This window comes from Carcharodon carcharias, chromosome 14 (genome assembly GCF_017639515.1).
Source record: "Carcharodon carcharias isolate sCarCar2 chromosome 14, sCarCar2.pri, whole genome shotgun sequence".
NCBI classification, from domain to species: domain Eukaryota; kingdom Metazoa; phylum Chordata; class Chondrichthyes; order Lamniformes; family Lamnidae; genus Carcharodon; species Carcharodon carcharias.
Window position 1 is genome coordinate 33530261 of NC_054480.1, and position 27987 is coordinate 33558247.

The 27987-nt window shown below is 43.2% G+C and overlaps 1 protein-coding gene, 1 non-coding gene and 1 pseudogene across 2 annotated transcripts in view; 2 read left to right on the forward strand and 1 right to left on the reverse strand.

The window, feature by feature from the left end:
• LOC121287134 (XK-related protein 7-like) overlaps window positions 1-27987 on the reverse strand; it is a 195919-nt gene that overhangs the window by 98224 nt on the left and 69708 nt on the right. The gene's annotated exons all lie outside the window — the stretch shown is intronic.
• LOC121287668 lies at window positions 16025-16143 on the forward strand. The gene has a single exon (XR_005945208.1). It is a non-coding gene; the product is annotated as a 5S ribosomal RNA (ribosomal RNA).
• Window positions 16146-16271, forward strand: LOC121287670 (annotated as a pseudogene).

The following is a 27987-nucleotide window of genomic DNA, read 5'->3' on the forward strand; positions in this document are numbered from 1 at the left end:
AATGAATAAATGAATGAATAGAAAAATGTTTGTATGGATGTAATATGTAACAGAACTTATATAATTTTGTTTTATGTTTAATTCTTACTATTTGCAATTTTTATAAACTAAAAATTAATCATTCCAAAGACATTCTAATGGAATTTTTTGTCAAGTTAAATTGCAAAGCCGGCAGGAAGTTACATTTACCATGTGTCTAAATGTACCTTGTGCAGTATGACAACTTTTTTTTCAAGAGTATTACTCTATAACTGTTAGCAGTGTGATTTTATAATATATTAACTGAATTCTGTTTCTAATTGTTAAACACTGGTGCTGTGGTGATTAGAAATTTACTTTCTCAAAACTTATTAAAAATTGGATGTTTGGATTTTTGTGTCACAACATTTAACAGAAAAGCAGTGACAATATCTATCTTAATATATCTCTTGTTTTATGATCAAATGTGTTTTTACAATATGATACTCCTAAACGTAAATGACCTGACCTCGCTAGAGCAGCAAAGACCCACTTTTGCTGTGGCCCTGCTCTACAATGTTCAGCTCTTAAGCTTTGAAAACTTGGCTACCTCAATCTACTCCCTCTTTTTCCAGAAATGTGTCAGATTCATTCGTGTACCTCTTTGTATTAATTTTCTACAACTGCCTCCCTTGGGAAGTTATTCAGTAGTCAGTTACTCTTTTGTTATGTCATGTCTAAATTCTCCATTGCCTTAACTTCATAAATTTTAAATTGTCAGAAAGTTTCAAAACTAGGACAATATGAACAATTTCACTGGATCTATTTTATTTGGACTTCTACTGGTGACCCAAGCATCTCCTCTTTGCCAACGAGATGGCAAAGAGAATAGGTGGGGGGGGGGGGGGTCACTTAATCCTTTCTTGGAAGGTGCAATTAGTATTGGTAGAGTAGAGGGACAAAGCGGTCTCAGAGTACCAATGCATCAGTCACTAGAAGTTGTGCCACAAATTAGCAAGGCCATTAATAAAAAAGCAAACCAAGCACCAGGCTTCACTTTGAGGGCTGGAAATTATGCTAAAACTGTATTGAACCTCGGTTAGGCCACGCCTAAGTACTTCATGCAGTTCTGATCACTATATTACAAAAAGGATACAAATGCATCAGAAAGGATGTAGAAGATTTGCAAGGATGATAACAGAAATGCATGGGTGTACCCATCAGGGAAGAATCAACAGGCTGGGAAAGAGAAAGTGAGGAGCGACCTTATAGAGATCTTGAAAATTATTTAAGGTCTTGATCAAGTGTATATAGAGAAAATGTTTCCTCCAGTGGGGAAAAGAGGTTCAATAAAAGAGTCACCAAGAAATCCAAAGGGAATTCAAAAGAAATTTCTTTACCTAAAGAGTGGTAAGAATCTGGAACTCACTATCACAAGCAGTGGTTGAAGCAAATAGTATTGATGCATTCAAGGGGAAACTAGACTCACATGAGGGAGAAGGGAAGAGATGGTTACAATGGTAGGTTTAGTCGAGGAAAGATGGCAGGAGGCTCAAGTAGTGCATATTCACCAGCATGGGCAGGTAAGACCGATTGGCCTGTTTGTGCTATACATCTTATGTAACCGTATGTAAGAGATCTAACTTCCTTGATTTTTTTCTCATTTTTTTATATTTACAAGGCATAGTATCACTTTGGTTTTCCCTAAGTTACACCATATTCCAATGACCAGGTGAAGTATTGCAACACCTCTGTTGCCGATACTTATTAAGCCTCTGCTGACAGCCCAGTAACAAAACATATTTTTCTCCCTCACAATAACCTTTTAGCAGCTGTCTTTACCAGCAAACACATTTCCTAGTGTATATTCCCTTCCTGTTGGGTCTATACCTACACATTTTATCTCAAATGTCAAGCCGTACTCTTGTTTTTGTCACCTGTAACATTCTTTGTCGACACAAATCCTTTCACATCTCTGCTCAGTTATGACTATCCCTCCAGAACAGCATATTAGTTGATGGCAGATGATCACCCACCAGTTTACAATGTTAGTCTAGTGAGCTTTTACAACAGGAGTTCAACTACAATGAATTTGTTCCAATTTCCTGGTATTTTAAACTTCCCATTTACAATTTACAACATTTTTTAAACCCCTCCAAATGTAACTTTAGACCTATGCCATTGTTCTTTTCATCCTGTAAACTGTGTGATTAACTAACCTTTGAGAGAAATGTTACAGGAATAAACCTGTGTGTCAGTTTGGCTTACTTGCTAGCATTTTCTCCTCTTGATTATTGGTTCAAATTTACTCAAGGCTTCAGTACATAATCCAGGCTGAAGTTTTGACACTGCACAACATCAGGATTGCTTTATTCCAAATGGTATGGTAAATAATCAAATAAGAGCAGAGAATTGCGTGTGCCATGGCCAAACATAAAAAAGATTAATTGCTCATTTCTCTCATTTGCAGGACCTGTGTCATTCAAAATTGGTTGTTTTGGCCCTGCAACAGTTACTACATTTCAAAAATATTTCATAGGCAGAGATGTCCTGACAGCTTAAGTTTTATTTTTATGTAGTGTCTTATTTCTTCTCTTGCTCAATGAAATGATACAGTGCGTTTTAAATTACTTTATACAATTGTTGCTTGCTATCTTGATATAATTTCAATTCAGTCACTTCATCCTGTGATAAAAAGCACAGTAAATAGGAGGGAACCATTCATCATCAGGTAATATGCTTTTCTATATGTGAAGCACATATAAATGTATAGATATGAATGATTAGATATCCACATCTTTCCAATCAATAGCAACGAAAGTGAAGTCAGATCATAGAATGTCACTGCACGAGATCAGTCAATTTGACCAAGCCTGTGTTTGCTTGCGTTTTTCTCCACACACCAACAAGTCTAATCCCACTTTCCTGCTTTCATGACCCTAAAGCTCCTTTTAAAAGATTTTACGGACTGTGCTTTATCAATTTGTGGCAGAAAATTCATACTCTATTCACACTGTAAGAACTAGTGCTTTCCTATGATGTGGCACTCAAAACTGCCCACAGTGCTCCATCCATGACCTAGCTGAGATCTTATACAAGCTTAAGTCTCCCTTGATGCTCCTGTTTTACAAGATACGGCATCACTACATATTGCAATTGAACTCAGCAAATTTCCTTAGTTACTCAGCTCAAATCAAATTATTCTTAATAATTACAATTATTCAATCAATCCCGAGATGAGTTCATTTTACTACAAAATTCCCTTGATAAATCTTGATTGTAGATCTAAATACCTCAGTCTTTCTGAACACTTAATACCAAGAAAATGTTGCAATTATAGGACACAGGAGACTGCTTATTGTGTTCATTTTCAATAAACACTTCTGGACTCCAATTATCAGATGGCAAAGGGCAATGTAGTAGTCAACAACTGTACAGAATACTAACCAGCAACTAGATTATCTAAAAAAAAAGGGTGCTGAAATGAGCTTGGAATATTATATATCTACTAGCAGATCCAAGCTCTAAAGAGTCATACGGACTCGAATGTTAACTCTGTTTCTCTCTCCACAGATGCTGTTAGACCTGCTGAGTTTTTCCAGCATTTTCCATTTTTGTTTCAGATTTCCAGCATCCGCAGTATTTTGCTTTTATCTTAGTGTTTAATTCACTGCCACTTCTCTTCCAGGAATGCCTACCTTGAAGAAGTACTGCTGTTCTCTCAGACAGGATTTCCATTTTTCGCTTTTGCCCTGTTTACCTTCATTGCTTTTCATTTCCCTCCTGCTGTTTGACAAGGTGTTTACGAAAACTCACTTCCACAGCCATATTTCCTTCCTCAGTGATTGTCTCCATCTCCGACTTACCCCACGTGGATTCCAACTGAAGTTCCATCCCTCATGTTTTGAATCCACCCAGGGTTACAGGTATCTCTGGGGCATACAACGCTTCTCGGACTGCTGTTCTCACCACACCCTGAGATCCACACTCAGTGCCATGTGCTGCCATATGAACACACTCAACCTCTCCCTTCAGCAGCACCGACTCACCCAGCTCTGAAGAGTCATACAGACTCGAAATGTTAACTCTGTTTTTCTCTCCACAGATGCTGTTAGACCTTCTGAGTTCTTCTGGCATTTTCTGTTTTTGTTTCAGATTTCCAGCATCCGCAGTATTTTACTTTAAATTCCCAATGCCATTGTTTGCAGCAAGTCTGAGAATTTGCTGAAGGTGTCTTATTAACAAAATGAGATGGGTGGGAAGTGTGACATGTACAGGAAGTACATTCTAGATAGAAAAGCAAGAAAAAGACACATTAATTTAGCACTTTTTCATGACTAACTGATGTCTCAAAGTGCTTTACAGGCAATGAAGTACTTGTTGTTTTGAAGGTGTAGTCACTGTTGTAATGTAGGAAATGTAGCAGCTAAATTGAGCTCAGCAAATTCACACAAACAGCAACGTAATACTAATCAGATTATCTGCTTTGTGCGTGATGTTGACTGAGGGATAAATTTTGGCCAGGACATTGGTGATAAATCTCCTTCCCTTCTTCAAGATAGTACCAAGGGACCTTTTACATCCACCCGAGCAGGCAGAAGGGGCCTCAATTTAACATCTCATCTGAAAGACGGCGCCTCCAACTGTGCAATGCCCCCGCAGTACTGCACTGAGCGTCAGCCTTGATTACACTATACTTAACAGATCTCCTATGGCATTTCTGATGTTGAGTCCTTTGCTTGCTTGAGGCTTGAGCATTAATTATTACTATGAGCACTGCATCTATGCCATTTTCCTCAGAAATAATTTCAAATTTTGCTTCTTTGCAATGCGTAAATCTACCTTTTTATCTTTCTGTTCATCATCAGATGGTTGATTTTCCACTTGGTCTCTGAATGAACAGGGTGACTATGTTATTCTTCCACAAGAGATGTCAGAGGTTCAAAACGTTTCGAGGGCCAAGCTTCATTACCTATCATAGGTGAGCTTTTGTGAGTTTTCCTTACATGAAGGCACTTCCTGCCAATGAGGGGCCAATATTTCCAACCTCCCCCATGCTCAAGATGATCCTGATGTGATTCTCTCCCAATCCTCTAGGTATTTGTCCCTATCTGATTGTACTGCCCTCTTACAGCCTTCTTGTCTGTGCCCAGGTATTTCCCTCTGCCAATCAGTTTGTCTTTTAATACAAGCACTTCTGCCTATATCCTAAATGCTTATTTGTGTGCCCCATAACCTTTTTCTGTTTTATCTCATTTGTTTTTAAATCTTTCTACTTCTCTAATCTGTCACTCAGATGCATTTATTCTACCTGTGATATGTCTTTGCCCTCAATATATTCTGGAATGAAATGTTGTAACTCATTACCATTTTAATATACAATACATATATAGATTTTTCTACAATTTACTGTACAAAAGCAAACTTGTGCTGTAAAATCCAGCTTGCACAGGTCACATCCACAAAAAGTGGAGCAGTGCAATTCATCTCTCAATGGAAAACAGGAGCTTGCCTGTAAGTTTTCTGTAATTAACACAAAATGAAATTGGATTCTCAGAAACTGCGTGCCTCAAAGTTGTACGCTGTGAGAATCTAATTAGCAGGTCATTAGTAACAGCAAAACTGACATTCCCCTCTTTTGCCATCGGAAGGATTGTAACTCTCCCATGCTAAAGTGTTCTGGTTGAATCTAGGGATGGGACTTAATTCATGGACTTTTCCTGTTCATATAATAATTGAGTGTGGCTTTTAAATTGACAAAGCCACCCATGTTTACTGCAATAAAAACAGAAAATGCTGGAAATGCTCAGCAAGTCAGGCAGCATTTGTGCACAGAAAGTCAACATTTTAGGTAATCATTTTTTGTTAGAACCATTTGTGCTACCTGACTTACTGAGTATGTCGATCATTGTTTACTTTTATTTCAGATTTCCAGCATCCTCAACATTTGACATTTGTTTTAGTGACTTATTGCAATCATGTTGCAGCTCTTGAATTATGTATCCAATATACTTACACATCCTGCACAGTGTACCCCAAATACTTTCAGTTCACAGTATATGGGTCCTAGTGAACCACTATCCTGTGTTTCCCAACAGCAACGTGGCTCCAATCAGGAAACCAATGATACGAAGGATCAAGGACAAACAGATATCTCATTACTGTGGCACCGCATGCTGAAAATCCAACACGCTGTGCTGCGACACCATCTCCTAAATAATTTATTATGCAACCCAACATGGGGTTCTCCAACATTACTAACTAAAAGGTCACATTTGAAATATTGCAAACAAACTTTATGGATTTCAGCGATTACAATCCAATTTATTATTCACTAAATTTAAATTCACTAAATTTAAGCATGAACACAAGAGTATTAACTTGTCAAGTATTCAACTTTTTAAGAAGTTCATAAAAACTGTGCTTCTCAACCATTGGGTACACATGGATCAATACAGCACAAAGCATATTTCATGTAGTGGTGTCCCTATGAAAATGTATGCACATATTACAAATGCCGAAACTAAGTAATCTATCCATTCACTGTATTTAAAGATTTGCAATATCCATCATCATTCACAAAATTTCCAAGCAGATGAGAAATATTATAGACAAAATCAGAACTATGATCAAGAGCCTAGTGCTTATGTCATAATAGTAAATGTAATGGAGTGATGTGATCAGCAGAATCTTTGCTTTTGTCCTGTCTTATCCATTTGTTTTTTTCTTTTCTCCAAATATTCTTGCTGGGGTACTATTGCAAAGGTGCCAAGCACATCCAATATCTTGCAAGCTAAAGTATGTGATCAATGGTTATACATAATTAATAGACAGCAGCTCAGAAACTTCTTTTCGTGCTTATCTCTCACACAGACAGACAGATTGACAAAGCTCTCAGGTGTAAGAACACTGGTGGAACTTCCCTAAACCAGGGGTATTGTTGACTGTGATTTACACAATCATCTGGTAGATCCCAAGACTGCACCACAATACTGAAGTGTTTAACATTGTCAGGAGCTGATGGGAATGTCAACAAAATGTAATTTGAATTGTATCATACCCACCACAATTATAAGTATAAATGCAGAACCCTATATGATATTTAACTACCCAAGAAACAGAGCACTTTGCCACTGCTAAGGTTTGTATTTTAGTAAAGTTCTATATTGAAACCAAGCTCATTCCACACCCTAGTTGAAGCTCTGTTCATGTCTAGAGAACCTCACCTCAAGCAGTCTTGAATACATGAATACATCAAAGTGTTGAAGCTAGGTTTATTATGATGCAAATCCAGAGTTATGGCTTAGCCTGACTTTGCAGTGAAGGTACCCCCATCCCCCAAAGTCTCAGTCTAATTTTAGATTTAGACTGTAATTATATTTTAATTAACAATGAACACCCACCATTTCAATCACCATTGGCGGTTGAGCCTTCAGCTGTCAAGAAACAAAGCGCTGGAATTCCCTCCCTGTAACTCTGCATCTCTCTTTCCTTCAAAGCGATCCATAACACCTACCTCTTTTGTTGGTCATCTGCCCTAATACCTCATGTGACTCAGTGTCAAATTTTGTTTGATAGTGCTTCTGTGAAGCACCTTGGAATGTCTTGCGACATTAAACATGCCAAACAAATGCAAGTTGTTGCTGTCATGGATCAACATCACTTTGTGCCAATACAGCAGTAGTAATATAAAGGCAGCTTTTGATAGAGTGAAAACATTAAGGTGAAAATGATTGCATCAGAGGTTGGGGAGGTAGGGTGCAGGCGTGAAGGTAGGGAATAGATATTTTGGATAGGATGAAAGCAGGTAGAAATGAGAAGCCAAATAGGTTGGCATCACTTAAAATTGTGAAGTCATTTGGTCCAAATGGATTGCATCCTAAGCTGCTAAGGGAGCCACTGGAGATACCAGAAGCGCTGACAACTCAGAATCCTCCTTGAATTTTGGACTAAGACCAGAGGACAGGAGGATTGCACATGTTACATCCCAATACAAGAGAGAGGAATAAACCAGATCAGTCTAATGTCACTGGTGGGAAAACTATTACAGACCTTTGGCCAAGCACAAAAATAAATTCTCAAGCAGTGTGGATTAATAAGGGACTGCAAACATAGATTTGTTGAAGGCAAATCCTGTCTGACTGCTACTTCATCGAAAATTCAAATAGGTTAGTAAAGAGCATTGGTGAAAGTAGTACAGTAGAAGCTGCATTTAGGGAATTTCAAAAGCCAGGATAAAGTACCACATAACAAATTTATTCTAAAAATAGAAGCAAGTGCTAAATGGACAGAGGTAACTTGAGTTCATAAAACAGACAGGAGGTAGAGTGTAATGGTGAACACATTTTTCTGACTGGACAGAAATTTTGGGTGGGATGTTGGATTGTTGGAAAAGGCAGGTTTGGTGGCAGGCAGTGACTTAAACCCATTCCCCAGGCTGACATGCCGGTTTCCTGATGCGAGACTGGCACTCCCAGATTTCAGAATGTGCCGACGGGAGCCCGAAGAGGAACCACACATCCCCACCACCGCCATGAGCTTCTTAAATAGTTACTTAAGGCCAATAACAAGCTTGACATCAGCTCATTCATGGGACAGATTTGGATTTTCTTTTCGTGGGTTAGGTATGATGTGCTGTCAGAACCATGACATGGAGAAGGAGATGGTGATATAGAGGGAAGCGATCTGCAATGGCAAAAGGCAGCATTGAAGTAAGAAGACTGTGAGCTGGCAGTCAGTGTTGGCAGCAGAAATAATGTAGAATTACATATCAACATACGAAACAGGAGCAGAAGTAGGCCATTCGGCCCCTCGAGCCTGCTCTGCTGTTCAATAATATCATGGCTGATCGGTTGTGCATCTCGAATTCCACATTTCCATCTACCCCAATAACCCTCAATTCCCTTGCCTAACAAGAATTTATCTTCGCCTTAAAAATATTCAATGACCCTGCCCCCACCACCTTCTGAGGCAGAGAATTCCAAAGTTGGACAACCCTCAAAAAAATTCTCCTCCCCTCTGTCCTAAAAGGGCAAACCCTAATTTTAAAACAGTGCCCCTATGTTCTGGACTCACCCACAAGATGGAACATCCATTTCACATCCACCCTGTCAAAACTGTTCAGGATCTTATATACTTCAATCAAGTCACCCCTCAATCTTCTAAACTCCAGTGGAAACAAGGCCAGTCTGTATAACCTTTCCTCATAAGGCAACCCACTCATTCCAGGTACCAATCTAGTAAACCTCCTCTGAACCACCAACACATTTACATCCTTCCTTAAATAGGAGATCAAAACTGCACACAGTATTCGAGATGTGGTCTCACCAAAGCCCTATATAACTTATGCATAACATCCTTACTTTTATGTTCAATTCCTCTCATGATAAAGGATCACACTCTGTTGGCCTTCTTTGTTAGCAACAGCAGATTGCCAAGTTACACTGAAGAGATAGGATTCAATACAGACCAAAATGAAAACAGAAAATCCTGGTAACACTGACAAATCTATTAGATTTTCTAAAAAGAAACGAAGGCTAACGTTTAAAGTGCAGGTCATTTTTATAGCCACCATTCTTTCTCCAGCTTAGTGTTTATTGTTCCTCGTGCCTTTGTTTAGGAGGCTTTTCTATGTTAAAGGTGTCATTGAAATGGAAACTTTTGATACTGTTAGAACTTACTAGATCTGCATTCAAAGTATTAATGTTTGGGGAAGTTTATAGAACCTACTACCTGTCTGTAATGTCAGGGCCCTCCCTACTCACTGCCCTCTGCTCATGGTGTGCTTCCATTTTGTGGAATGACAGCAGCCTCAGCAATGGCTGCCACTCGCTCTTTAAATTGGGCCTGCTTCTGCCTTGGTCCCACCTTCTTCCCATGTCAGCCACCACTAACTGGGAGCAAGATCTACCCCTGGCCAGCTAAGTGCTGTATATATCAACATTGTGGCACATGCATGTTTCCACATTGGTGTGGGGTCAGGACCCAGAAGTCATCATGACATTGGGGTTCTGACCCAGGAATTGAAATCCTGCCCACACACAGTGGGGTACCGTGGGAGTTGGAATCAGGACCATTGCTCGAAATATATATAAATAACCTGTATTTTGGTATAGATAGAACAATTTGAAGTTTGCTTTTGATACAAAACTTTGCAACATAGTAAATAGTGAACATTAGCTGGGCAGAGACTCTGATGAAATGAGCAGACACATGGCTATGCAGTCTAATGCAGATAAATAATATGCGTTGATACACTTTATAAGGAACAGCAGGGAGGAACAATATAATCTAAAAATGATGGGTGGATTTCTCACATCCTGCCTGTGGCAGGTTTCATGGTTTTTGCGGGGGGGGGGGGGGGTAGCAGAGCATCCAGCAGGAGGCAAAAAAAAAAAATCAAAAACACGCCATCGTAAAAACAGGTCACAATCCTCCCGACTGTGTTTCCATGGCAGGTTGGTTCTCCCTAATGGCGCAAATGCCATTTGCATTCATGAATGCTCATTAAAACAGCTGCCTTCCAATCTTCCATCACGCCAGCGGGAAATTACATCGGCCTCAAATCCTTTTGAAAAAGGGTGGCGTGCACAAATCAGACCTCAATTCACTGGTAACTTCAAGGTGAGTGGGACACACCTGACACAGCACTGCGCCAGTCTTGTTGCGATGAACGCCACTCTGTTGGGGTTGTAGGGTTCGACTGCGCTTCTCTTTGCTTTCATTGTTCCAAGAAACACCGCTGTGCTTTGGTACTCATGTAGGCCTCCACTTTCAGAGACTAGCACTTTAACCAGGGGCGGGCTGTGAGGCGAAGGGTTGGGCTGAAAAACACATGGGGGTCAATGGGGAGGGAAGGCTGTAGAAAATCAGCCGGGAGAAGGGCGAACACAAGGAGAGCCTTTCTGGGGTCACCCTCTAACCTCTTCTTGCCAGAGTGAGCAAGAGTCTGCTTAGGAAGAAAGGAGGAAGACCTCCTTGTGATGAAAGCCAGTGAAAGCCAATGGCTTCATTAGCACTGTTAAAGGGCTACTCAAAACAGTGGCTTAACATCACTGTCGTTGCGTCTCAAGAGTAACACAGGAATGCCGAATTTGGGAATGTAGGCAATGGCGAGGGAGACACAGCTGTATCATATATGACATTCCATCAATGAAAGCCTGTCATGTTTACCAGAACAAAGGGCATCCACTCACTGACCAAGGGCAACTTACATGGCATATTAATGACCTGAGATTGGAGCACAGATCGAGGTTGGGTCACTCATCTCACTGAAACTTTAGCATCCTACGCAGGGCTCAAAGTGTTACATAGCTGCGACATCATCTTGGTCACCTCAATGTGTGCTAGTATCTCAGGGACAAGGCAGCATCAGCCACCACGCAAGTGGGTCAGGAAAAAGGTATGGACCCTTAGTTTCCAAATGTGTCATCTTCTGAGCTTCACTATCTTGTCCCTTGAATCATTAATGTCTTCAATGTTTCCTTTCAGAGAGGAAGCAAAAGCACACACGGATCCAGGGCTCAATGCTGCCATTGTCAGGGTCCTAATGCAATGAAGGAGGTGGAGAGAGGGGCAATTCGGCATGCAGCACCAGCAGAAGGGGACATGGTCAAGTGGAACCACAACATGAACAGGAGGGTCAGGAGAAGAGACTTAGACAATAGGAGTGACTCACCAAACCTAATGTTTATTGTCCAAGAGTCTCCTATTTACAAATGAGTGAGAGGCAATGCCATGCATGCCTACCCTTGTCCAAAACTTGGTATATCACATATGCCACATTCTTCGTGAAGACCTGATGCCACATGGAATTGGAGGGTATCCCCTGCCAGTGGCTTTGAAGGTGAGCTTAATGCTCAATTTAATGGCGTCTGGTTCTTTCCAAGGATCAACAGGGGACCTTTGCGACATCTCAGCCCGCAACACTTCAATGCATAAAGGAGGGCACGTGTGCCTTTTACAGGATGGCCCATCATTATGTCTGGTTTGCTCTGGACAAAGATAGCCAGGCTGCAAGATTCACTGGCTTCGCAGCTATTTCAGGCTTCCCGAGAGTGCAGGGTGCAATAGACTGCACCCACATGGCTATGCGGGCTACAGCGGCCCCTAATGTTTATAAACCACAAGGGCTATCATTGCAACAATGTACAACTGGTGTGTGATCACCAGAAGCACATACTGCATATTGGTGCATGGTACCCTAAGGTGTTGCCATGACTCCTATATCCTGAGTAACTCTCAGAGATTTTTGAGGGACCATTATGTCTGCAGGAATGTCTTCTTGGGGATAAGGGGTACCCACTGCAATGCTGGCTGATGACACTTATGTCTCGCCCTCAGTCGTTCTGAGGAGAGGTACAACGCTGCTCACAAGTCCACACACTCCCTTATAGAGCAGACCATAGGGCTTCTGAAGATGTGGTTAAGATGCTTGGACTGCTCAGGTAGCTCACTACAATACACTTCCCACATCATTGCAGTGTGTTGCGCCCTTCACAATCTGGCAATGTAAAGATTCGAACACCTGCCAGGCAATGAACTGGAGGAAGACGAGAGCTCATCGGAGGATGAAGGTCCGGAGGCCCAGGAACCTCAGGAGGTTGCTGAGGGTCAGTATGAGCGTGATCACGCCATGAAGGAAGGAAGATGTGGGCGACGTGCCTGTGATGCGTTAATCACTGACAGGTTCCAGGAAGAGTAAAGCCAAGTGAGGGAATATGGCCACAACTCTTCTAGCCCTCAATGCCATCTTCTTTTAACTCAGGGGATGTCCACCCACTTGCGAGAACGAGTCCTGCGTTCACACTTGCCTCATGAATCACCAGGCTTTATTTTTGCTTTAGTCCATGGGGCCCCAAGAGTGAACTCTCTCTGGAAACTGGAATAGGTGGGTCAAGATGCCTCATCGCCATGTCACCTACATCCTGATGGTGCCCAGCAGGGTGTGTGGCCATGAAGTGCAGGACCAAGCACAAATCTGGCAAGACCTGCTGGACCAAGGTCTCCATTGTGGCTACCATCCTTCTCAGGGTGACCTTGAGGTACTTGCATGTCAGAACCATGATATCAGACAGTACATGGACGGACACCTCCATCGCTCACTCTAGTCTGCTGAGTAACTGCCGAATCTCTGCCTGATGTTTTTTGTTGTATCCCCAGCATCAAGTTGGCGGCCGCTTCCAGAGGCTCATCATCTGACTCGAACTGAGCAGGTGGTTGGTCTTCAGCAGCCCTGAGTGCCGAAGACCTGGGCTGTCCTTGCCTCTGACTGCTGCATAGAGACATTTCTGTGAGGTATTCCCCAGGAAGCGAGCCTGGACCTAATCTACAGCTGTGCCCCACCTAGGTGTGTGTCTCTGAGCTGGAGGAGAGTGAATGTGAGCGCCGTGATGGTTATTCCAGAGCTTTATCCTTGCAAATGAGGTCCGGGGGTTCGCACTGGTGGTGCTGGAATGGCTTGGGGGCCTCAGTGTGCTTGTGCCTAGAAAATAGAAAAAAGTTTTAGTTATGAGCATGAGCTAGACAAGACTACACGTGAGTCAGTGTGAATGTCAGGATTTGATGAAGTGATGGAGCTACGATCCATACTGGGTTGGTTGGAGAGGCCGATCTCCCCTTTCTCACCAGCCAGCTGGGCTGCAGCCTCCTCAAACTCACTGGAGGGAGAGGATGTTGGACATCCCTTCCACAGTCTGCGCTCTCTCGTGCCTGTTGTACTTCATCTTGGCCTGTATGAAGGAAAAAGAAAGGCATGTGTTGAGAAGGGATGGAGCAGGGGTTGGGTATGATGCATGTCCCTTGTGTCTGGTGAGCCCTCCCCAGAAGGGCCAGAGGATAGAGTGTGAGCAACATGATAGATGGGATGGTGGTGATGTGAATGTCTTGGTGAGAGAATGCGTGTTGATATGTGTCCCCTGCTAATGGTTCTGTGAAACCCCTGAAGTGAGTAGCTGTTTGAGTGCATGATGCCACGATGGGAGTTTGATATTGGAGGGAATTGAAGGATGATTTACCCTGGTAGAGCAGATGAGATCATTCATCCTTTTCCTGCATTGGGTGGCACTTCGGGTACGGGTGACCTGCTCTGCTATGGTGTCCCAGGCCCGAGAGATGAAGCTGCTATGCTTCCTGCAGTAAAGCATGTGCCATTGTTGCTGCACCCCTCTGACCTGGTGAGTGAAGTGGGGTGCAGGCTTCGTCCTGAGGCTCTTGGCCTTTCCCTTACAGGTTGCAAACATCTCTGGTGGGCTGGAGAAATTGAAATTATGTGTTGGGCTGGTGTTTAAATATGGTGCCCGGATCTTCAAGTGCACCCGCTGACAGACGAATCAGCTCCTGACCCACCACATGATTTGGAACAAAATGCACCTCTGCATAATTAATGAGGCTTCAAGCTGACATTATGAATGGTGGGCTGGGCGCTGTGGAAACTGCCCACCATCGCACTGGATTTCATTTCAGGAGAAATCCACCAGACATTTTGAAGGCGTCGGAAGAGCAAGGGGACCTGAAGGTACATACGCACAAATTTGTGAATGCGGCAAGGCAAGGTGATAAGGCAGTTAAGAAAGCGTATGAAACTTGCCTTTGCAAATAAGGTAAAAAAAAAAAAGGCTTACATTTATATAGTGCCTTTCACAACCGCAGGACTTCTCTAAGAGCTTTACAGCCAGTGAAGTACTCATTGAAATGTAGTTGCTGTTGCAGTGTAGGAAACAGAGCAGCCAATTTGTGAAGAGTATTCAAAATTATGAGGGGTTTTGAAACAGTAAGTAGGGAGAAACTGTTTTGCCTGACATTTAAGTAAGAAAGCAGAAGTCATAGATTTTAAATAATTGGCAAAAGAAGAAGAAAAATGAGAATTTCCACCACCCACCCACTCGAAGATGGTTGCCAAGATCTGGAATGCAACACCTGGAGGAGTGATGGAATCAGGTTCCACTGGAATTTTCATAAGGCCATGTAATGGAAGAGAATTGTGTTTGCAAAGTTAATGTGCAAAAAGCTGGGCAGTGGGACTAAATTGGACAGTACTAAATGTTGGCACAGGCACTATGGGCCGATTATTCCTTTTGCATTTTTCTATGAAATCAGTACTTGTATCTTGAATCTGTTTTTGTTAATTTATTTGAAGATTGCTGCATAGGGAACAATATTTTATGGCAAGCTAATAAATTTAAGTCAAACCCTTGATCTCCAAATGAGAGTGAATGTAGTCTGTCCGCTTTCATAGCTGTTGTATGTATAAACCCAGCAACAATTTCAACATAGTGTATAACAGATTTCAACCCATGTTTATGTAGCAATGAGTGTGTTACCAGCAAGATATCATCATACCCAGAGTGAGCTAGGCTTTTGACATTTCAAATTAAGCAACTTTACTCCCATATTGATAGCTTGGGGCTCCACGGCAACTGAGGTCCCATTCCTAATTTCTGTCAATGCCATTAAATTGGAGTTTCCTGTAAATGCTTGGTAAAGACAATTTACAACAGCAGCACTTACACGTAATGTGGGATGAGATTTATCTCCTTTGTTCATTTTCCCCTTGCTCTCTCTGGCGGTGACCTCGGAGGTGGGAAGGGTATTTATTAGGTGGGATGGTGGCATACCAGAACCCTATCCCCTTCTCGCCTCCACCAGAATTAGATTCTGGGCAGGAAGGCCCATGGCCAACCTTCCAGACCCACCGCCAATTGAGGCCCTTAAGTGACTCATTAATGACCACTTAAGGGTCTCATTTTACCACTGCTGGTATTAGGGTCACCTACAGCTGGGTTGCTTGGCCTAAATAGCCAAGTGGTTATGGTACTGGGTTTGTAACCCCAAGATCAAGAGTTCAAATCTCACAATGGCAAACTATGAAACAATGAATGTGTTTGAGTGAGTTAAAATCTTACCTTAAAAAGAGCTTGGCCTAAATAGCCAAGTGGTTATGGTACTGGGTTTGTAACCCCCAGATCAAGAGTTCAAATCTCACAATGGCAAACTATGAAACAATGTAACTTCATCTGAAACAGATGGAAACAGGTTTACTCAAAAAGAGTATCAAGAGTTCATTTTAGCCTACGGCCATACTAGTCTGAAAACGCCCGATCTCGTCTGATCTCGGAAGCTAAGCAGACTCAGGCCTGGTTAGTACTTGGATGGGAGACTGCCTGGCAATACCAGGTGCAGTAGGCTTTGCCTACGGCCATACTAGTCTGAAAAAAAAAAACGCCCGATCTCGTCTGATCTCGGAAGCTAAGCAGACTCAGGCCTGGTTAGTACTTGGATGGGAGACTGCCTGGGAATACCAGGTGCAGTAGGCTTTGAGCTTGGCTTAAATAGCCAAGTGGTTATGGTACTGGGTTTGTAACCCCCAAGATCAAGAGTTCAAATCTCACAATGGCAAACTATGAAACAATGTAACTTCATCTGAAACAGATGGAAATTGCAGGGTCACTGGCCATAATTTTAGCTTGGCCTAAATGGCCAAGTGGTTATGGTACTGGGTTTGTAACCCCAAGATCAAGAGTTCAAATCTCACAATGGCAAACTATGAAACAACATCTAAAACAGATGGAAACGGGTTTGTACTCGAAAGAGTTACAGCTGGGTTGCTTGGCCTAAATAGCCAAGTGGTTATGGTACTGGGTTTGTAACCCCAAGATCAAGAGTTCAAATCTCACACTGGCAAACTATGAAACAATGTAACTTCATAAGGGCTTGGCCTAAATAGCCAAGTGGTTATGGTACTGGGTTTGTAACCCCAAGATCAAGAGTTCAAATCTCACAATGGCAAACTATGAAACAATGTAACTTCATCTGAAACAGATGGAAACGGGTTTGTACTCAAAAGAGTTACAGCTGGGTTGCTTGGCCTAAATAGCCAAGTGGTTATGGTACTGGGTTTGTAACCCCAAGATCAAGAGTTCAAATTTCACAATGGCAAACTATGAAACAATGTAACTTCATCTGAAACAGATGGAAACGGGTTTATACTCGAAAGAGTTACAGCTGGGTTGTTGCCATGTGGTGTGCATGGCAACTAAAAATGTGCAGTCAGCTCATCACCTCCTTGGCAAGAGTGTACTATTGAGGGACTGACATTGGGAAGGGGGGGGAACCTGCTGAGAGCCACCCCTTGCCCTTATTCCTGACCCACCTGCACACCTCTCCCCATAAACACCACCCCACGAAATCCCCTTCCTACTTGCCCGCCCCCTTCCCTCCACATAATTTACCTGTGACATGGGTCACTCTGCGATCATGGGATTCCAGTGCCTTTCCTTTCGGATGGCTGCTCCAGTGGTGCTACTTTGATTGGCCGGCAGCTCTTGCTAGGCGAGACTTCCACCCCCGGGCCATCGATTCCAGGGGAAGGGCTGCTGCCGGCCTCGTCACTGCCCGATTGGGATGGCCCGCTGAACCACAAGCCAAAAAAAAAGAGGCAGTGTGGGCCTCTCACTGGCTCTTAAGCTGGCAGGCGAGACCCTCTGACACCTCAACAGGAGTCTGCCGATTGTTTCTTTAGTCTGTCACAAAGCTATACCTCTATTTACAAAAATAATTATTTTTCAATTTTGCAATTGAAAAGAGGCAGAAAAAGCTACTTAAAATGCAAGGCCACCTTCCAAAGTGAAGGTGAGAAACAAACAAAATCACCCTCAGTGGGGTGCAAAGAGAGATATTTCCTATAATTCAGAGACCAATCAAAACTAATCACTGTCTAAGGAGGAGACATTAAAATGCAAAGAGCTGGTTATTGAAACAATGGCTGCCACAGACAGACCCACTCAAACCCTTGGAAATACACAATGGGTGAAGTATTTCAAGGCAAGACTGCCCAGCCACTGCAGAGGGATTGCAAGAAAGCTTTAAGCAGAGGGAGCAAGCTGAGGGCTGCTGCTCTTTCCCTCCCTCTCTCTTTTAGAAGTGAAAAAGGAAACGTACAAAAAAAAAATCAAATTTTAAAAACCGTCTAGGTGCAATTTACTGCCTGCAGTAATAAAATTCTGCTTTTAAAATCATTCCCCTTTCTGTACTTCCAAGGTTGAGTGGATATTGGGAACATAAATCACCCCATTAAAAAGGATTCTTATGGCATGAAATAGCTGTGCTAACTCTCAATGACAAATTTAATTCAGCAATTTCCTGAAACTCATGAGGCAAGATCCTGTTTTTGCAAGGCCAGCGATGAAAAGGAGCAAACCATCTATCAATTTTTACTGATTCACAACTCACAGGTTATATCTTCCTTGCCACACAAATTGTTGAGGTACTTCCCTCCCTCCCCCGCCCCCCAAGTAATGCCATGCACACTTAATGCCCTGTTACTTTCCACAGAAAACTCGGGGCCATTTTGTGCCTCAGTAGTAAACTTGATGACATCAGTTGATGCCCTGGCTGTACCATTAATATTTACTTACTTTTTCCCCTCTCAATCTAATCTTTCTTTCCCTCTTTATTTCCGCATCTAATTTGGCTATAATTCATTCTATTTCCCACTGTCATTTTATTGGCTATAATTCGTCCTATTTCCCACTCTGTCAATTCATTCTCTATTCTGAAAGTTGATTGGTCACATCATTTATTCAGGTCCCAGATGATCTCACTGCACAATTATCAATCCACACTTCCAAATATCTGCCAAGCAAAAGTAATTGGAGCTGAATGGGGAAGGGAAAAGAAACGCTTCATAAAACCAGAATCCTTCAAGGCACACTCTACAGGATGCCTCATGCCAGAAATTTCAGGCCCATTATTGTTGTTACAGCTGTGATTTTACTTTAAAAATACATTGGAATCTAAAGATACTGTTTGGCAACAGAATAGACAAAAATTCAGAAGATCAAGGTTCAATAATGAAACTGCAATTTCAAGCAAAAAAAAAAACTGGCAGTAATCTATTTTTAATGTCACAAAAGGATTACTATAGCTATGTTCTTATAAATAATCCAAGGTGATGATTTAAGTTGCCAGTTTTATTTTCAACTATGGTCATAAGTCTGCTTCACGAGTGCTGATGATTCAGGAGGAAGATTCCAGGTCCTTTGGTGTGGGTCTGTGTCTGGAGTCACATGTAGGCCAGACCAGGTAAGGGCAGCAGATTTCCTTCCCTAAAGGGCATTTTTTATTTATTCATTCACGGGATGTGGGTGTCACTGGCTAGGCCAGCATTTATTGTCCATCCCTAATTGCTCCTGTTCAGAAGGTATTTTAAGAGTCAACCACATTGCTGAGAGTCATAGGTAGACCAAACCAGGTAAGGATGGAAGATTTCATTCCGTAAAATCACACTAGTGAGCCAGATGGGTTTTTACAACAATTGACAGTAGTTTCATGGTCATCATCAGACTTCTAACTCCAGATTTTTATTGAATTCAAATTTCACCATCTGGTGGGATGTGAACCTGGGTCCCCAGAGCATTACCGAGGCCTCTGGAATACTAGGCCAGTGACAATACCACTATGCCACTGCCTCTGCCTCTGCCTCCCCCTGACAAGGCGATCTACATATGTTCTCTCATTCGGGTCACGATAGTCATGGTGGCACAGAATCCCCAGAGGCTCCCCACTCAGATCAATTTAAGAAGTCTGATGGGCTCTTGCACCATTTCAACACTGCAATGCTTATTGTCCAATCTCTCGTTCTTCCTGTCTCCAGTGTTCTGAACTTTCCAACTGTATAACATAGTAACAGTCACTGCTCTATTCTCAGTGACCTGCTTCAACAACAGAATCTGTTCAAACACTGCCAAATCGAAAACTGTTCCATCTGGACAGCCTTGCTCATTTTTCTCTTTTCACCAATCCTGTCTTCTTAGGTGCCAAACAGAAAACACAGACCGACTCCACTCCTTCACAATTAGCTTTCTATTTACCTTCTTAGCTGTTCATTCTCATGGCATTTTGTGGAATCTAATGATGTCATAATCAGGAAATGAACCCTCTTTCAAATTACTCTGCAGTCTGCTTAGCTCTTAAAGGGACTTCACACAAAACAAAATACAACACATGGTCAATCTCACACCAGAAATGTTTACAGAGAAAGAAGAAAGCGAGAGCGCGCCACGAAGGTGGGGGGGTGGGGGGGAAGAGAAACCAAGCACCGGGGGGAGGTTAAAACCGAGGGCGGGGGTGGGGGTGGGGGAGAAACCGAGCGCAGGGGTGGGGGAGAAACCGAGCGCAGGGGTGGGGGAGAAACCGAGCGCAGGGGTGGGGGTGGGGGAGAAACCGAGCGCAGGGGTGGGGGTGGGGGAGAAACCGAGCGCAGGGGTGGGGGTGGGGGAGAAACCGAGCGCAGGGGTGGGGGTGGGGGAGAACAGAACCAAAGAACGAGAGAATGAAAAAGACTCGAGCAAAAACAACTTTGAAAATTTAAGGATAAACGCATTAGGATATTGAGTGCTACTCCTGGTAAGAATGGCAGAGCAGCTAATAGTTGGATATAATTGCAGAATTGGAGAAAGCTGAGAGAACATGGATAGAAATTAATATTAATTGTGATCAGTTATCAACTGTCAGCACAGGTAAATAGATAAGCTCTTTGGGAATAGAGTTTCTACAGAGCAACCCCATGATAATCAGTATCACACTGGAACAGAAAAATTGCTAGACAAAAAAAAGCTGCCTTCTACAATCCTGGTAATCGCATGATACAATGATACAATGATAATGGAATTGCTGACTAATCATAGCAATCAATCTTCATGAATTAGTCTCATCTGCAACTAAGCCACTGCGATTATGATTCCTTGCTCCTGGTTACTTACAAATGATATTGAATTTAAAAAGTCGAAAACAGACACCTATGGGACCTCGATGGTAATATTCTCCCAGGCTGACGACAATACCTGTACCAGAACCCTCTGGGTTCTATTGTTCAACTAATAATGCTTCCGTTGAAAAATATTTCCACTGATTCCCAGTGTTCATTTTTCTAAATCACTGAGAATAAACACAGCAGGGTCAATAGAAGGGGTGACCACATGTAGAGCAGAATCTTGAGCCTGCTGCCAGTAGGCGTGACAGGTGATGTGCACGGAAAATATGGCGCACTCTGCTGCACGACAACATGCAGGCAGGTTGCGATCGTCCACTGAGCGACTGCTGAGGGGCAGTGTCCAGAGGCGACCCTTGTCAGAGTGGTGGGGGGGGGGGGGGGGGGGGGGGGGGTGTTGCTGGGTGGGTGAGTCAAGCGCTGCCCTGGTGCTGCGTCCCGCCTGTGGACAATCGAGGTGGGGGGGGCGGGGGGCAGGGTCAGTGAGGAAATGACCACCTGTATAAACTGACCGTGCCTCTGCAACTGAGACAGATCAGGCACAGCCACAGTGATAATAACCTAGCCTGGCCACCCATGCAAGCAATGTGGTGGCACCAAAGGGCCGCCAAGCGCTCCATATCTTAACCCATCACCCTGCCCTACACAGACTTAGGAGTCTGCCACCACTTTATTGGGACTGTGGAGCAGTTGTGTTGCACACATTGTACAACCTCCTCGCCAACATTGGCTTTGTAGCAACCACTGCTGGAGGTGCTCACAATCCCTTGCAATCTCTGGTTTGGACCAGTATCCCCCACAGGTTGACAGGGCAGCCATGCAGCGCACGTATCTCCGGCCATCCAAGGGGTGACCAACACTCTCCAGGAAGGACTCACAGGCCCAGGAAAGATGCTAAGTACAGCCATGATAACCACATCTCTCTCTCTCTCTCTCTCTCTCTTTCATGCTGCAGAAGGACCACGTCAGGATCATGGATCCGGGTGACCTAGCTGTATGCCTGATGGCCTACAGAGCACATAGAAGACTAAGGAGAGAGAGCGACTGAAGCTCCTGGCTGTGCAAAGGCAGGAGCAGCAACTCATGAAGAAGAGGCAGCAGGGGCTCCCTCACAAGCTGCCCAGGAGTGACAGCAAGCCATGACTGGTCGACACTTAATGACACCCAGGGTCTATAGACACTGCCCACCATTCCTGCATATGACTGAGAACCAGTGTCGTCAACGACTGCACACATCTAGGGACCTGGTGGCTCACATCTGCCACTTACTACAGGACTTGGCACCAAGGGGACATGGAGGGCATCCACTGCCAGTGGCTGTAAAAGTGACCGAGGCACTCAATTTCTATGCCAGTGGCTCCTTTCAGGTTCCACAGGTGACCTTTGTTGGATTTCACAATCTGCCACCCACAAATGCATCCAATGAGGTCACGGATACCACCTTCTCCATGGCACACAACTTTCTGCATTTCGCCCGGGACCGGGACAGTCAGGGTGCAAGGGCCATTGGATTCGCCCTGCTCTTGGGATTCTCACAGGTGCAGGGTGTGATTGACTGTACTCATGTCTCCATCACCACACTCAGTGGACTTCATCAATCGCAAGGGCTTCCACTCACTGAACGTGCAGCTGGTATGCGACCACCAGAAATGCATCCTGCAGGTATGCACACAGTTTCCAGGGAATGTGCATGACGCCGACATCCTGAGGTCACTTGCAGATCCCTGTCTTCCAGGTTCCACAGAGGCTGCAGGGATAGTTCCTTAGGAACAAGGGCTACCCACAGAGGCCGTGGCTGATGACATCCGTGAGGCGGCCTCAGACTGCAGCAGAGCGACGTTATAATTAGGCTCATGCAGCAGCTTAATTTGGTGGGACAGATGATCGGGATGCTGAAGATATGGTTGCAGTGCCTGGACTAGCCTGGTGGAGCCCTGTGATACAGTCTGCAGCGGGTGTCACGTACTGTTGTTGTCTGCTGTGCCCTTTACAGCCTGGCACTCCAAAGGGGAGTGGAGCTCATCACCTGACTCGAACTCAGCAATGTTCTGGCCTCCCAGCAGCCCTCTAAGTGCTGGACCTGGGAAGTCCCTGCCACAGCCTGGTGTGTTACCAACGTGCAATGTGTTCACCAGGTTGTGATCAAGGCTACTGTAAAGCTAGGTCCCACTGAGGTGTGTGTCTCTGTGCTGATGGAGGGTGTGGGTAAGCGCTGTGATGGGACTTAAAGGAGGGTGCCTTCAGATCATCTACAGAGGTTTCTTTGGTGCTTGTTTGGAGGCCCTAGGTCATGGACTCTGTCGGCTGTTTCCCAGATGTGCCTGCGAAAGCAAGGGGAGATAATTAGTGCATGGCAGTGGCTTATGAAAGAGGACACATCACTCACAGCATGGTTGTCTGATGGATGTTGCACTGCTGGATCCTCACTTGGTAGAGCAGCGCCGACCTCACTGTCAGCACAGGACCGTCCCGGTCATCACTGACCAGCTGAATGGCTGTTTTCAAATTCTATGAGAACTTTGACTTCCGGCATCCCTCCACCTGTCTGCGACCTTTCTCACGTTGTGAGCCAGTTTGTCCTGCATGGATAGAGATGGGGAGAGTGTATCAGGACACCTCCCAGGTCAGAGGATTTTAAGTATACCTGGCCAGGTGGTGAGTGGTCCCATGGACGGGATGAGAACAATGACAGTGTGTGAGAAAGAATGAATGGTGGTGTCCCTTGCACTGGCAGTGAACGAGGGCCCTGTGGATGTGTGATGGGCTTGAGAGTGAGAGAGTTGAGTGACGAGAAGAGTGACTCAACCTGGCGGATAGGAGATCAATCATTCTTTTGTGGCACTGGGTGGCTGTCCTCCTCTGCAGGGCATTCACGCTGACCTCCGCTGCCACCGCCTCCCAAGCCGGGTTGGTGACTTTGCTGCCCATCCTGCAGCCAGAGCGGGGGTAGAGCTCATCTCGGTGGGCCTCCAAGGCATCCAGCAGTCACTCGAGGGACCCGCCATTGATCCAGGGGCAGGGGCAGTGGGTAGCTGCAGTCATTTTTCCCTTTGCTGACCATGTCTCCTGGGCTCCAGTGGTGAGCTGGTGGCAATGAGAGCTTTGCTGACAGCTGCCTTTTGAAGCTGGTGGCCAGCGTGACGCAACAGCAGGGTGATGGCAGGCAGGAGAATCAGAGCCCGCCTGCCATGGAAATTGTGTATTTCACAGCAGTGAAATAATGAGGTGGGCTCGGAACGAAACGGCGTGAAAACCCACCATTTTCATCAGCAGGTAGGACTCCATTTTACCCACCCATTAAGACACTTGGTGCAATTCTGGGAAAATTCTGCCCATAATTAATACATGAAAACAAGTGGATAGAGAGTAATAGGTTATTTGTTGCAGAAGTTATGGTAATTAGCAAGTCACTAGAAATTATAACTGGAAGCAATACTTGAGCTTTTATAACATCTTTTTGAAAATGGTAACATAACAAAGCCTAAAGCCAGAGGCAATGTTGTACTTGAGAAGAACTGCAGAGGATTACAACAGAAGGAATCCATTGTGACCATGCAAGCTGTTGCTAGACCAATCCTAAATTAATCCTATTGGCCTAGGATCTCCTCAGTTTTCTATATTCCACCTCTTCAAAAGTTAATGCAGAATTCCCTAAAACAGATGCAATGGTTTCTATTTCAATTGCTTCAAGGTTCCAGCAACTACCCAAATCAAAAATATATATTTTTTCTCTATAGAATGCATAATGTCCCACTTATTCACATTAAATTGCACTCACAACCCAATCCTGTCTTCCTGAAGCCTTTAAAGTCCTTTTCACTGTTTGCTGAAATCCTATTTTTGTCTCAGAGATCGTGTTCTCCATACCCAAGTCATTTATGTACATAGAACGAAACTTGCCCAACATTGGCCTCCAGGATACACACCTTCCATTCTTCCCCAGTCCAGATAATACTTATTTATCCCAATCTTCATTTCTTGTCCATTAGCCAACTTTCTATCTGCGCTGTTACATTTCTTGTATCATCTGCCCAAATATTTTGAACTATCCTCTTGATACCTAATCAAACATCTTCTGAAAATCCATACATATTACAGCTACTGCATGATGCTTATCTATCCAATTGGTTGCTTCACAAACTTTGAGAAGGGTTACAAGAATGTTAAGGAGGCACCAGGAATAGAACATGAACAGAACAAATGTGTGTTTGTATAAATAATAAATTAAGGGGAAAATGGAAACTTGAAACAACTGCCATAACTGTTTTGCAATTTGTATAAATTTTGAGATGCATGCCTTGGATTCAGTGGTAATATGACCGAGTCTTATAGATTTCTTACAAAACTAAATTAAACCTTTATTAATAGAAGAAACGATTTTAGATCTACAAATTAGATTTACAAATATGATAATTTGACTAGGGGACTTAGAAGTTAACTCTGTTACACTTTCGTTAAGGCAACAGTAAGACACATAGGTTTTATAAGGCCCAGGCAAAGAAACACTATACCCCAAACAATCCAATTCAAAGTCAGTTTTCTTAACATCAGCTCTTTGTGGACAGCAGCTTGAGGCTTAGATGCTGAAGACTTTTCACATGTGTTGTAGACCTTAGAGAATGACTTCCCTTACACACATCCTTCACCCCTTTATACATATTTCCCCATTTGAATGCAAATTCCAATTGCTTCACTACACCTTTGGACTTTACCTCGCTCTTAATAAAATCTATCATCGTACCAACTTTACCAGAAATCTTTGGGAAAAATAAACACACTGTTTCTCAACTTCTCCTGGTTAGGTGAAACTTTTCACCCCTTGCTTGAAATCAAGCTAGTCTGGTTTATTTAAAAATGCACATCTTCCATTTACACCAATGTTTACGTACTTAACATTTCAATCATAGCTTATCTTTTGTTACATCAATGACTTCAGACCAGCTGCCTTTAATTCAATTGAGACACACACAAGGTACAGAACAGACCCCATTTTTACTCTACTTTACAATAAATTCCAATAATATGACAATTATTATATCCTCCTGACACAAGTCAGTTTTTTTTTTTCAGAATGCAATCAGTCCAATGATTGGTTGGTGAGTATTTTGCATGTTTATCTTTGAAAACTCATTTAGTTTATTAGTAATTGTAAGATGTCAATATCAGAAGTAAGATTTACTAGCAGTAGTAAATTTTATTGGGAGTAGTAGGGTTTATTAATTATCAATTAAGAAAAATAATAAATTAACATATAATTAAGATGGCTGGGCAGATGATGTACTGTGACTGCAGAATGTGGGAGTTCCTGCACACCAGTGTGTTCCAGGGCAAACACGTCTGCAGTAACTGTCTGCAGCTTGAGGGACGTTGACTCAGTCATTGAGCTGGAAGCTGAGCTGCAGACACTGAAATGCATCACGGAGGGGAAAGTTAACTGCCACTTTATTCCAGGAGGCAGGTATAGGGTCTTCTGATTTGGTCAACAGGAATGTAGGGAGCAGCATAGCCAGAGGGATAGATGCAGTTCTCTGTGGCTGAGAGCAAGAGTCCGGAAGGCTGTGCTGGGGGTTTAAGTCATCTGCTCAAAGCTGGAGAGAAACTTGCAGCAGTGGGAGGGGGAGGATCCAGTGGTCATGGTCCACGTAGGTACAGCTGACATAGGTTCGACCGGGAAAAAGGTTCTGCTTTGGGAGTATGAGCAGCTAGGGGCTAGATTAAAAAGCAGAAACTAAAATGTAATAATTTCTGGATTATTACATGAGCCATGAGCAAATTGGCACTGGCTAAATAAGACTAAGAAGTTAAACGTATGGCTCAAAGACTGTTGTGGGAGAAATGGGTTTTGATTCATGGGGCACTGACCCCATTACTGGGGAAAGTTGGTGTTATAATGTTGGGACGGTGTTCGCCTGAACCAAGCTGCGACCAGTATTCTGGTGAATCGTAACTAGGGCAATATAGAGGGCTGTAAACTAAATAGTTGGGTGTGGGATAAAATATGGGGAGATGCAATATTTAAAGAGAGAAGACAAGGCAAGAGAGCAAGGGAAATAGGGAAATGATAATCAAAGCACAGCAGGAAGGGAAAGGACATACAAACTTAAGAGTGAGCCTGCAAATGAGGCTGCAAAAACTACAAAAAGGACAGAACTAAAGGCTCTGTATCTAAGTGTCCATAGCATTCATAAATGGATGAACTGAGCATGCAAATAAAAATAAATATATACAATCAAATAGCTATTACAGACACATGGCTGAAACAAGAATATCGAAGGGCACGTGACATTTCAGAATTACAAGAAGCTGGGAAAAAGTGGAGGAGTAACTCTGTTAATCAATGATGACATTAGTACATTAGAACTAAGGTCATCCCTCTCTAATGATGAAGATGTAGAATCAGTTTAGGTAGAGATAAGAAGTCACTTGTGGGAGTATTTTATCGGCTCACTAACAGTAATCACTGTAGGGCAGGGTATACAGTAAGAAATAATGGGGGCTTGTGGCTAAGGTATGATAACAATCATGGGTGATTTTAATCTACATATAGATTGGACCAGATTGGCAAGGGTAGCTTGGAAGATTCATAGAGTGTTATCAGGACAGTTTCTTAGAGCGGCACATTCTACAGCCAAACAGAGAACAAGCTATTCTAGATCTGGTAAAGTGCAACGAGACAGGATTAATGACACCATAGTAAAGGAATCTCTAGGTAGCAGTGATCATAACATGATTGAATTTCACATTCAGTTCAAGAGAGAGAAGAGTGGGTCTAAGGCTAGTGTTTTAAACTTAAAAAAAGGGTAATGATGAGGGTATGAAGACAAAGCTGGCTAAAATAAATGGGAAATTAAGTTAAGAGATTGGTCAATGGAGATTCAGTGGCAGACATTTAAAGAGCTATTTCCTAACACTCAGATACATTCCATGAGAAGGAGAGACTCTAGGGGAAGGATGCAACAGCTGTGGCTAAATTAGGAAGTTAAAGATAGTATCAAATTGAAAGAAAAAGCATACAATTCTACAAAGATTAGTGGCAGGTCAGAAGACATGCTTTGTTATTTTTTATAATCTAACTAAAATAATAATGAGGGAGAAATTGGAGTACAAGAGAAAGCTAGCTAGAAATATAAAAAGAGAGTAACAGTTTCTACAGGCATTTAAAAAGGAAAAGAGTAAAGTGAGCATTGGTCCTCTAGTCTGGGGCATTAATAATAAGAGCTCATGGTGTAGGGGGCAATATATTAGCATGGATAGAGGATTAG